Source organism: Choristoneura fumiferana, chromosome 22, assembly GCF_025370935.1.
Source record: "Choristoneura fumiferana chromosome 22, NRCan_CFum_1, whole genome shotgun sequence".
In the NCBI taxonomy this organism is placed as follows: domain Eukaryota; kingdom Metazoa; phylum Arthropoda; class Insecta; order Lepidoptera; family Tortricidae; genus Choristoneura; species Choristoneura fumiferana.
In genome coordinates this window covers 1,992,546-2,006,149 of record NC_133493.1, presented here as the reverse complement: position 1 = coordinate 2,006,149, position 13,604 = coordinate 1,992,546, and the positions used below count along the sequence as shown (strand labels likewise).

Sequence of the window (13,604 nt, the reverse complement as noted above, 5' to 3'; positions counted from 1 at the left end):
TTACTGTTCCGGCTCACGCCTACACAACAATCATGCACTTTGCGGAATAGAGCATTTTTTTATTCAGGCGCTTCGGCGCTTCAGCAGCTTTTGCGTGAAGCTACACCACTCTGCATCTTACCGTCGTTACGAGCACTTTAACTACATTTTGTAAAAGTTTATAATTTTTTGATAATTAAAGCTTTGTCAACGAGTTTCTGAGTTTTCATCCAAAGAAAATTCCATTTCTTCCACAAAAGAAGAAACATTGGCGACCGTGACAGGACGCAAAGGGAATTAAAGGAGCATTTTAAAGAAGAAAATATCAGACAACCCGTCGCAAGAAGCATCCGGATCGGCGAGGCATCCAAAGTATCGCACCGCAGCGCATCGCGGGATTCCTTCAGATAAGTGCCTTAATTTCCTGACGCGTCCCAAATCCAGAGTCTATCCCTATTTTTTTTACGCTCTTAACTTAGTAGTTAAGCGATTCAACCTCACAATAACGCCTATAGTTATACGGCAATTTTTAAAATTTCTTGCCTTATATATCTAATATAATCACTTACGCGGATAAATAATTATCTTGCACGATATTCTGAATATAACTCGGGCCTAGCGATTGCGGTTAGGTACCTACGCGTTAACATTACTTATCAGTACAGGCTCGCTATCAATCAGCTGTGCGCGGGCCCAACCGGTTCTTTGGAATGCACCTGACCCAGTGAGGAGCGTATGGTTTAATATTTATTATTGAAATCGTAAAACAAATCCCTTTTTTATTCGTTCTGTGTTTGAGTTAGCACTCTCCGGGTTTGGTGCGTGGGTAATTTAATAACTTACGTTCTTTTGTTCTTGTATCTTTGAGCTTGTGCGCAGGGTAACTTTTATTTTAATTGAAATGAGTCCTGGTGCAGGTAATAATCCTGATGGAATGGAGTTAAGGCAGTTGATAGCTAAGCGGAGCTCGATTAAAGGGCAAATTACAAAATTCAAAGCTTTTTGGATAAAGTTACGCAAAGGACAAACTTATCTAGCGTGGAATTTACTGAATTAAATTTAAAATTAACAAAATTTGAGGGGCTGCTGACTAGATTTGATGATTTGCAAACTCAAATTGAAATTTTAAATTGCGAGTCTATCGACACTGAGATTGATGAGCGTGATACCATTGAGCAGGAGATCATTATAACTATAGCCACTGCCAAAATGTATATCGATAAAATTAATTTAAAAAAGGATGAGACGCGTCGTGCCTCCCAAGATTCTAATGCTCAGTGCCATCATGATCATCGTGATTTCGGCGTCAAGTTGCCACAAATTCAAATTGCCAAGTTTGGAGGTTCCTTTTTTCGCTGGCTTGAATTTAGAGATACGTATTTGTCACTTATACACGAGAATGAGAGCATTTCTAGTATTCAAAAGTTTCATTATTTAATTTCTTATCTTGAAGGTGACGCAGCGAGAATAATTTCTAATCTAGAAGTTTCATCCGCTAATTACAGGGAGGCCTGGAATTTACTTTGTGAGAGGTATGACAACAAAAGATTACTGGTTAGCCATCACCTTAAATCTTTATTCGATATTCACCCGATTGTACGTGAGTCAGAGAGGTCGTTAAGATTTTTAGTTGATCACGTTACAAAAAATCTTCGTGCCTTGTGCAGTTTAGGACAACCTACAGAACAATGGGACACTTTGATTATACATATAATGACGTCAAAGTTAGATATTCGTACGTTGACTAAGTGGGAGGAACTACGTAATACATTTGATGAGTATCCTACATTAGAGCGATTTCATAAATTTTTAAACGATCGCGCTGATGTTTTAGAGTCCCTCAGCCGTAATAAAGGTGACATGTCTCCCAAGTCCCCTCAATCAAGTTCCGCTAATCCAAATAGCAACAGTTACATCAAATTACAGCAGTCACCGTCTTCAGGTTGTAGCAACCATCAAAATAATAACAATTACAATAAATTTCAACAAAGGAGTCAAAATACATTAAATTCATTTGCCGTAAACAAAACTAACTTTAATTATCGTTGCATTATTTGTGACCAAAACCATAGGATTTATGATTGTTCAACTTTTAAATCAATGGACTATGAAACAAAACTTAATAGCGTAAACAAATACAAATTGTGCATAAACTGTTTAAGACAGGGTCATGCCTTAAGCGACTGTCATATGGGACCTTGCCGCGAGTGCAAACAAAATCACAATACTATTTTACACAATGATTTCACATTAACAAACTCTAAAGATGTTGTTAGTGACACAATTTCAAATTTTTCTAATCACGTGGACAGCCAAAGTCAGGTGATTTTATCTACTGCTATAGTCGAAATGATTAACCCTAACACAAGTGAGTCCATTAAGGCCCGTGTCCTCTTAGATTGCGGAAGCGAGTCTTCTTTTATCAGTAAATCGTTACAACAAAAACTAAAGTTACCTTCTACTCTCATTGACATGAATGTGATAGGAATCGGAAATAACATAACAAACAAAATTAAAGAAACATGTGTTGCTAAATTAAAATCAATTAATAAACCATTTATGTTAACAGTGTCGTGTTTTGTTATGGATCAGCTGACGGGCGACTTGCCAAAGGTACCAGTCGACATACAGCAATTGAATTTGCCTAACAATATAACATTAGCCGACCCCAATTATCACTTGCCTGCGCCGATCGACTTATTGATTGGTGCGGATATTTTTTGGGATATCCTAGGGCTCGAGCAAAAGTCTTTAGGTCCAAATAATCCAAAACTAATAGATTCAGAATTAGGCTGGCTTATCACGGGCCCCGTTTGTTCAGCTGTTTCCAAGCAAAAGCAATTATACTGCAATCACGTGATGATGTCAAAAACACAAAACAATGAAATTGAAACATTGATTAGTAAATTCTGGGAGCTCGACGAAGTCCCTCAAAAACCAGTTCTAAATAGTTCCGATAAGGCATGCGAGGAACATTTCATCACTTACACTCGTCGCTTGCCATCGGGTAGGTTCTCTGTACGTTTACCACTGGTCGATTCTCCCGACTGTTTAGGCAATTCCTATAATATGGCCAAAAAACGATTATTAAACTTAGAGAAAAGGTTTATCAAAAATCATGAACTAAAACATGAATACACACTCTTTTTAAAGGAATACGCTGAGCTTGGTCATGCGTCTATTTCTGCAATTTCTATACCTAATGATGCCTACTTTTTATGCCATCATCCGGTTTTCAAACAAAATAGCGAATCTACAAAACTCAGGTGGTGGTTTGATGGTTCTGCCCCCTCCTCCTCAGGCTATTCTGTCAACGACTTGCAAATGGTGGGTCCAAACGTACAGGATTCTCTTTTTTCTATTTTAATCAGGGCACGTCAGTACAAATACCTACTAACAGGCGATGTAGAAAAAATGTACCGCCAAATTGAAGTGAATGTAAAGGACCGTAACCTACAACTGATTCTATGGAGAGAAGATGAGTCCTTGCCCATCCAGACCTGGAAATTGAATACTCTAACTTACGGGACCGCAAGTGCGAGCTATTTAAGCACACGGTGTCTTTGGCAGACTGGGGAGGAGTGTGGGGATCCATTGATTAAAATTATTATACAAAGGGACTTCTATGTCGACGATCTCATTACTGGTTCTGACCATCCTGAGCAGCTAAAGTATATTAAACGCTCGGTTTCTGAAGCCTTGAACTCTGGCTGTTTTAGATTGCGAAAGTTCAAAAGTAATTATCGACTGTCTTAGAAAACCACAACTCTAGCGACTCGCAAAACAGTCTAATGATAAGCGAATCAACGAACACACTCGGTCTTAACTGGGATCCTTCGCGGGATACGCTCAACTTCCCCACTTTAGCCTCTCCCAACAGTAATAAAATAACAAAGCGCTTCATCATGTCGCATTCTCTGAAAATTTTTGATCCCTTAGGACTCTTAAGCCCTTGCATAATAATACCTAAAATTATTCTACAAAGGTTGTGGTTGGCCAAGATTGATTGGGACGTTCCCGTACCTCAGGAAATCGAAAATGATTGGAATGAATTCACTAGCAACTTGCCAGCTTTATCAAAAATTCATATAATTAGAAATGTTATTTGCGACTCACCAAAGGAAATAGAAATTCATTCGTTCAGTGACGCATCTGAAAAGGCCCTCGGGGCGTGCATTTACGTGCGATCAATAGACAATAGTAATCACGTGACCGTTAGGTTGCTGTGCTCCAAGTCAAGGGTTGCTCGGCTGCGGCCAACCACTATCCCGCGTCAAGAATTATGCGCGGCGTTGCTCGCTGCTAGGCTGACTACAATTGTTATAAGCTCGATCAGATACGTACCTACACGGGTTTTACACTGGTGTGATTCAAGCATCGTTCTTAGCTGGTTGAACGGCGATGCTAGAAAACTAAAAACTTTTGTTGCTAATAGGGTCGGTGAGATACTAGAAACAACACAACGTACTTCTTGGCGCTATACACCAACCGACGCGAACCCGGCCGACTTAATATCCAGAGGCGTTAACCCGAGTACGATTTCTGGGCTCAAGCTATGGTGGTCAGGTCCCGACTTCTTGGCTAAAGGTGAATCGGACTGGCCTACACTAGAAATAAAATACGACAAAAAATTACCTGAAACTAAATCTAACTTAGCTATTAATTCAACTGATCCTATAATAAGAATTGAAAATTTTAGCAACTTATACAAGCTTAAAAATATTGTAGGATATATAAAAAGATTTATATACAATTTAAAAAACCCTAAATCCAAACGCACCGAAACGAGCTTAACTACAGACGAACTAAATGAATCTTTTAATTTTTTGTGCATGCTATCTCAACTACAGTCTTTCCACAAGAATACGAGTTATTAAAAAACAAAAAACCTTTAAGTCCACGATCTAAAATATTGTCCTTATCGCCATTCGTCGATGATGACAATTTAATTAGAGTGGGCGGACGTATTAATTTTCAAGTTATTCTTATAACAAAAAACACCCCATTCTTCTGGATTCATCACATTACTTAGCAAGACTGTTTTGTGAATATAAACATAAGGAAAACTTACATGCTGGTCCACAATTATTATTAGCCATAGTTAGGGAAACCGTGTGGCCCACTAATGGGAGAACTTTGACTCGCCGCGTTTTTAGGAACTGCACTGTTTGCAGGCGTTTCCAAGCTAATTTGTTGACTCCGAAAATGGGCGATCTACCTTCACAAAGAATAACACCTGACTTCCCATTCAAACCGTAGGCATAGATTTCGCTGGTCCCTTTATGATTATTAATCGCAAAGGGCGAGGAGCACGACTTTTAAAGTGCTACATGTGCTTGTTCGTGTGTTTAAGATACAAATGCGTCCATCTTGAAGCAGTCAGCGATCTTACAAAGGACGCTTTCTTGATGACTCTTAGGAGGTTTATTGCCCGCCGTGGCAAAGCCAACCGAAATTTATTGCGATAATGGCAGTAATTTTGTGGCAGCTGCGAAAGAAATCAATTATTTTCTTGATACTAGGTCTAATGATTTAGTTGAGTTTGCAAATCAACAAAATATAAAATTTTTCTTTTCCCCGCCCTACGCTCCTCATTTCGGGGGTATTTTCGAGGCCGGCATACGTTCCGCTAAATATCCACATAAAGCGTGTAATGGGTAACGCCCATTTAACGTTTGAGGAAATTTCCACCTTATTTGCACAAGTCGAGGCGATTTTAAACAGTCGTCCCTTAAGTCCACTTTCATCCTCACCATCCGACTTCCTACCCCTCTCCCCTGGTCACTTTCTGATTGGAAGACCGCTGAATGCGCTGCCAGCACCGGCTTCAGACGAGAACGGAGCATCATCTCGAAATCGCTATCGCCAACTAGAAAATATACGACAGCATTTCTGGAAACGCTGGCAGAGGGAGTACATATGCGAACTACAGCATCGAACAAAATGGAAGTCCAATACTGACAAGCTACATGTTGGTGACCTAGTTCTCCTGCAAGAAGACAACTTGCCCCCATTGTGCTGGCGCTTAGGACGAGTCACGCGCCTGTTCCAAGGCGCAGATGGCATTTCCCGTGTGGCCGACGTGATGACTGCGAGAGGAAGCACTCGCAGACCTTTAGTCCGCCTCTGCCCGTTGCTGCCCGTCAACCAGAGAGATTGAAGTTCCTTCAATGGGCGGGAGGATGTTCCGGCTCACGCCTACACAACAATCATGCACTTCAACGCAATAGATTGCATTACGTTTTATTCAGGCGCTTCGGCGCTTCAGCAGCTTTGCGTGAAGCTACACCACTCTGCATCTTACCGTCGTTACGAGCACTTTAACTACATTTTGTAAAAGTTTATAATTTTTTTGATAATTAAAGCTTTGTCAACGAGTTTCTGAGTTTTCATCCCAAAGAAAATTCCATTTCTTCCACAAAAGAAGAAACAAAAGATAAAGTTGTTGTCTTTCAATAATCACTTAAAGGACAAGATCGCGAGAGTTGCGGCAAAAAACTAGTGGATGCAAGTGACGAGATTTTATTTCCCTGTGATATTCTTCCGCTGATGATACTTATGATGAAAATAATTTCAATCAGACATGCTGTCATCCTGTCTCGTTTACACCCAAAACTGACAATTCCGAAGTTGAAACGCCAACTGCAATGGACTCTTCTATTGGCTCAGCTGATTTGCTTGTTAATTATTTAATTTAAATCCGAATCTGTTGTGAATTAATTGGTTCGGCTCAAAAATTATATTTATGAATGCCGAAGGTTTAAATTAATAAGATCCCTTTTGCCGCAGTATCGTGTACGAGTACAATTGTACTGCGACTAGAGTTGTATAATTTCAAATTATATGGAAGTGTTCAATGACTGAATGCAGCCAACCAAGTACAAATCTGTCCCTGACAAAGACAGCAACCGATAAATACCTATTGAGTCGCGATAATTATAAATAGGTCTGCACACGGTAAGCGTGTTCATCGGTATTTTTACTATTTTTATTTACTTTATAAATTAAAACTTGACTTGACTTGACTTGTTAATCGAACAGAAAATAGTTATTTATGCACCTGTATCATAATAAGGGACATTGGGACACGACGTGCGAGTGCCAAAATAAAACACGGCAATAGAAGTGAGCAGTAATTTGCTACCTTAAAATCGACAAAAACTTTGTTTCCGCCTATGTAAGTATTAATTATTTATTAATTGTTTATGTTTGAGGTCGTTGAAAAAGTATGCAAATTTATAATCACCCATGAGACATTCATGCGTTATCATTGTGACATTTGCTTTCACCTCATGGCCCTTATATGATACAGTTTATAAATTTATTTTGTTGCTTAAATATTTGGTTATAACATTAAAATGTTTTAAATAAAGGCGCAGCTCTTGGCAGACATACCTAGTTCTCGTTAACGCAGGTCATTCTCGATGGTTCCTGAACACATGATAGAGAATTTAATATACGGATGTAGATAAAATATTGTATGCAACTGTACGTAATTAGGCCTTAAAACCCTCATGTGACCCTATTATGACACTCGGCTACGAGTCGTTTCATAAAACCTCTATTACAATACAGTTGCATAAATAACTATTTAAGATATCTTTAAATAATAAACGAGTTATGAAGGTTTGAATTTCAAGATTAGACAGAGAAAGATTAACTTGCATGTGACGTCACACGCAAGTAGCGCCATACTTGCTGCATAGAGAAAAGCGTTTTAGAAAAAATCTGATAATAATAATTTTAATATATAGATTTTTAAAATAATCGCGATAAATCCAATTTTCAACCGAATTAATTTTTTTCTTCGCTAAAAATTACATAAGTTCAACCTATTAAACCGTGATATATATCTTGTTGGAAGTACGATTTTTTGGTAACGCCAGAGACAATTTTGGTAACGCCGGAGACGCCCAAAGTGTGGGTAAAATGTTGATTGGCCTATGAACGACACTAAATGCGCGACCTGATAATTGAAACCCTACGATTACTTGAAGGTTTGAACTTTATTTTCAGGTCGAGCAAATTTTGTCGTGCAGAATGCACAATTGCGGGTCGTACTTTAACCGCACGCTCATTGCAGTGTTGCCCTATTAAAATTGTAATATTTGACTAAACTAAGTATTGCCATTATAGAAGTATGGACACGGATAAAATTACGGTAGAATGTGGCACCGTAATAACATTTCTACGGTACGTGGTAGATCCAGAAAAATTACGGTAGATCTACCATAATAACGGTGTGGTTGGAGACACTGTTTCAGCGCTAACCCAGTGTGGATATGGAACATCTGCACACACATACATTCCGAAAAACTCAAGAGATGCGGGCAGGCGCTAGAATCAACCCTTAGCTTGAAAATCTCTAGGTCAAACCACTAGCTTACCACACATTTATTAATAATTCAGATCGCACTCCTACCTTAAAGGCCGGCAACGCACTTGTGACTCTTCTGGTGTTGCAGGTGTCCATGGGCGACGGTAATCGCTTACCATCAGGCGATCCGCCTGCTCGTTTGCCCCCTATACCATAAAAAAAAAACGACTTTAACTCTACGCAAACAAAATTCAACAAACTGATGCTTTACAATTTGGTTGATGGATATTTGGCGAAGTAGGTTAAGCGGGTAATTTGTCTGACTTCACACGGCGTAGTATAAGAGCTGAACAACAATGTTATATCTAGTTAATGGAAAAAGTTAAAGATCACCATCATTATTGCTACCCAGAAATATTCCATTGTCAAACAAAGCTTTTAAATCTTAAATGAACGAAATTTTGCATCCACCGGTTTTCCTCAACTCTCGCAATGTCATCGCTTCACTAGCCAACTTCTTCTTCGAGTGATATGACCTATTGTCTTCTTCTTTCAGTGTCTCCTCAATCCAGAAGGTTGGCCGTTACCTTGTTCACTCGTCTCAATCAGCTGTTCAAATTACTTTGTCAACAAAACTGACGTTCGAAGTATTCATTAAGTTAACTCAGAAAAATCATCGATTATGAGTCACGAACTTTGTCAAAAGTAGTGACGCTACACCCATTATGCTTCTATTCATGTTGGTATTAGTTGCTCGGTGGTCTGTAATAATAATAAAATTACTGAATTTACTTACTATTAACTTATTTCCTTTATATACGCGAGCAGAAAACTTGAGACCTCATGATAAACTGAAAAGGCCTGAGTCAAAATTACAAATGGTGCACTTTGGCCCATTTGCGATGTGTGTTAAAATTTTCAATAAACTGCCAGAAACCATTAAGCTCGAACTTAATTTACGAAAATTCAAACAGGACTTGAGGGCCCTCCTGGTTCGGAAATGTTACTACACCACACAAGACTTTCTATCTGAAACCTAAAAACCTCTTACATAAGTATTCTAATTTTCGTATGTATAAATTGTAAATTTTGTTATAATGTTATTCTACCTCAATAATTTTGTATAAATTAATGTATCATTAGAAATTATTATCACTGCCTGTATTATTTTAGAAAGTTATTTTTTATGTAAATGTAACATATACTATTCATATTAAATTTGATAATTTTAGTCCTAACCTATTCTACCTAATAATTTAATTGTACTGTATATCTATAAGATTGCTGTGCCCTTGCCGGGTTCATGTTCCTGGACTTATAAAATAATGTAAAGTCGTATGTACAACATGAAACGAAATTAATAAATGAATGAATAAACGTTATGAGCTGAGACATTTTTTGAGAGATCCAGTTAAAATGTAACTACCTACTTATTTAATACTTTTAAGATTTCTCAAAATGTTACTTAAGGAGCTATTTTAGAATAAAAGAAAGTATCCTAATCAATTTTTCGCTTTTCAATTCCCTCTTCGTCAGAGTCGGAGTTCATTGGAGTTTATTTTTTTTACATAAAACTGACCGTCATTGACCCCTAATCACCTGATGTTAACTGCAAATGACGCCAAAGGTGTACTCGTATCTCACTGGTTCAGTGACAGCTTATTCGTATTTACGACGGGAGCGAATTCTATTCCTTAGCAGTTCACATTATGAAAGATGATGCAAACCGCTTTGTGCGGGCCAATGAAACACTAACTACATAAGGGTGAAGATGCCGCTGTTTATGTGATGTTCGCTTTATGTTATACATTTTTTTAAATTGATATTTTTCGTTTGCAGCTCTTAGCTTACTTACTCGAGTCGGTCCGTATTTCTTGTGTATTGCTAAATTCGGACGGATTAATACGCGATGTATATTTAGAAATTGATCTTTTAAAGTTATGATCTTACTTCACAAACGTGCTAACTTATTGGGCTTTCGTTTATTTCGGATGCTATTGAAACAGATAATATTTTGTAAATTACATACAAATTTATTTATTTATTAAAAATAAAAAACAACAAGTTACATGACAGGTTTTAGCTAAAGAGTATCAAGTTGGCGAAGTATTTAACAAACGATAACAAATATTTAAATCATTATGGTACTTACGGCTCATAAAAAACTTTACATGTATATTATAAATGTGAAAGTGTGTGTATTTGTGTGCTTGTATGTTTGTCCGTCTTGCACGTCGAAACGGAGGGACGGATCGACGTGATTTTTGGCATGGAGATAGTTTATGGGCCAGAGTGGCATGCTACTTTTTATCCCAGAAAAATGGACAGCTCTCGAGGGAACAGCGCGAGTTAATTGAATTCCTCGCGAGAAAAAGCTAGTTCTAGTTCTATTATGTATTATTATACGTAGACATTTATTTTACAACATAACTGTAAATTGAACATGAACTTTTTCTTAAAACTATAGGATTACCATGCAACAACATCCCTCCTGGAATTGGCAAGAAACCAATAGATCCACTGTAACACGGCACTGAGCACACAAATCGAAAGCTGAACACGTTTGTTTGTATTGAAGCCGGATTCCGCTTTGTAACCGACCACGCATACACTATCCCTGTGGTTTCCAGGGACCAAAATGCAATAACGTCAGGGAAAAAGATTGGTTAGTTTAGTTCGCGTGAAGCGAACCTTTAGGCTTCTTTATTAGGGTTCCGTAGCCAAATGGCAAAAAACGGAACCCTTATGGATTCGTCATGTCTGTCTGTCTGTCCGTCCGTATGTCACAGCCACTTTTTTCCGAAACTATAAAGAACTAAACTGTTGAAACTTGGTAAGTAGATGTATTCTGTGAACCGCATTAAGATTTTCACACAAAAATAGAAAAATAAACAATAAATTTTGGGGGTTCCCCATACTTAGAACTTTAATCTATGGATAGTTCTTCAAAAATGATAATGAGGTTTCTAACATCACTTTTTTCTAAACTGAATAGTTTGCGCGAGAGACACTTCCAAAGTGGTAAAATGTATGTTCCCCGCTCCGCCCTGTAACTTCTAAAATAAGAGAAAAAATTATAAAACTAAAAAAAAATATGATGTAACATTACCATGCAAACTTCCACCGAAAGTTGTTATTTTTAATACGTCATAAATCGTAAAGTAAAGAAAACTTTTATATTATGTTACCTTGCTGCTACGGAACCCTTCATGGGCGAGTCCGAGTCGCACTTTGCCGCTTTTTAAATTAGTATAAGTCAACGTCCGGCCTGAGATGTGGTCCTTTGCTGTTGGCCTCTTAGAGAGGCTCAGGGTCACGCAACGAGCTTTGGAGAGAGCTATGCTTGGAGTTTATTTGCGCGATAGAATCCGGAATACGGAAATTCTTCGAAGAACTAATTTAAAGTCACCGACATAGCTGGAAAAATATGCAAGTTTAAGTGGCAATGGGCGGACCACATCGCTCGAAGAACAGATAACCGTTGGGGGAGAAAAGTCCTCGAGTGGCGACCACGAACCGGAAGACGAAGCGTTGGCAGGCCTCCCACCAGGCGGACTGACGACATCGTGAGAGTTGCGGGAAACAGGTGGATGAAAGTGGCGAGTTGTTGTTCATTATGGCGTTCTAAGGGGGAGGTTGTTCAGCAGTGGACGTCTTCCGGCTGATGATGATGTTGATGATGATGCGTTTACCTTTACTTGCCCGAATTTCACTTGCCATACAAACGTTTGCCATAATATATATAGAAGCGTGCTGTTTTCAGGGTTTTTCTAAATGTCATCATTTATAATGCAGTAGGTTAGGTTAGGTTTGTTTAGGGTAGGTCTGAAGAAATTACTATTTCAGAAATAAATTACTTTATGGCAAATGAAAGTTCTAGAAAACGATACATTCGGGCATATGAAATTCGGGCAAATGATAGAGAACCGATGATGATGATATGTAGAAACTTCTTTGTTTGTGGCTGTTTACATCTGATTGCCTTGGTCTTAGACGAAGATTTTACTTTATGCACAAGAGCATAAAAAGTCATTTTATGTCGCCTACATCCAGCATAAATACGAACTTTACGAGCATGAGAAGTGAAAAAGTAATTTACTCCGACGCCATTACCCACATAACGTTTTTACCAAAAAATCCAAATAAAACCGATTTTCCTCGTTTCATCCCGTAACTCCGCTAATGGGTTTTCTTTGACGGAACCCTGAAAACAGCTTAACTGCTTGATTTCGCCGTTATTGTACTTTAAAAGCTCAAATCTCGTTAAGCATCCGTCATATTCCAAGACACATTTGAAGACATACTGTCAAGCATAAAAGTGCTTTTTAACTAATTTATTGAATTCGGCATTACTTTGCGGAGGTCCATATAAATGAACTAAAATAATTTCTTTGCTCACCCGACCTACACCAACCAACAGTACACCATGTTAGCAGGGATTTTTTTTTAGTTTTATCTAACATCTGGTAGCATGGTGTTCGGTTGTGTTGCTCTGAAGATGAGCTCTGGTTAGGTTTGAAAAGCGTCAGTGTAGTATGGTGGTGGTGATAGATGGGTTTGAGTGATTTGTGTGTGTTCTTACAGTGTGGAGGTGGAGGACCTGCACGAACGCGCATATCTTGCGTAAACTTAGCTATCATAAGGTCGCGGGTGAGCAAATAAATTATTTTAGTTAAAATAGTAGATTGTACAAAAAGAGCATAAAACGAGCCATTTTACTCGAAACGTTCATATTGCCACTCGAGCCGGTATGGCGAGGGTTGATAGACACGTCGAGGGGAAAACGGGTTTAATGCTCGAGTTTTACACATTTAGAAATCAATTTAAGTGAAACGCACACTTAGATTGATTTCTAAATGTAAAGAAACCTATTTTATTTTACACGAATTGCTATTTATTTATATATAAATAAAAAATATTAAAAAATATATAGAAACTTTTTTGTTTGTTTCTGTTGACGCCTGATTGCATTGGTCTTATACGATTTTTTTCTTAATGCACTAGAGCATAAAAGTCAGCATAAATTCGAACTTTACGAGCATGAGAAGTGAAAAATAAGTTTGACGCCAATGTCTCTAAAAAAGATGAAGCTGAGCTGACGACTGCGTGAGAGTTGCGGGCAACCGGTGGATGCAATTGGCGAGTTGTCGTTCATTGTGGCGTTCTAAGAGAAGGCCTTTACAATACAATACAATACAATAACTCTTTATTGCACACCAACACAGTAAGCACAGCAGTAGCAGCAGTATTCAGCAGTGGATGTCTTCCGGCTGATGATGATGATGATGATTATAAATGCAAAAGTTCG

General features: G+C 38.3%; 1 protein-coding gene across 1 annotated transcript in view; it reads left to right on the top strand.

Moving 5' to 3' along the window:
- The window catches only part of LOC141440127 (uncharacterized), a 265,808-nt gene that overhangs the window by 170,183 nt on the left and 82,021 nt on the right, over positions 1 to 13,604 (top strand). The window lies entirely within an intron of this gene.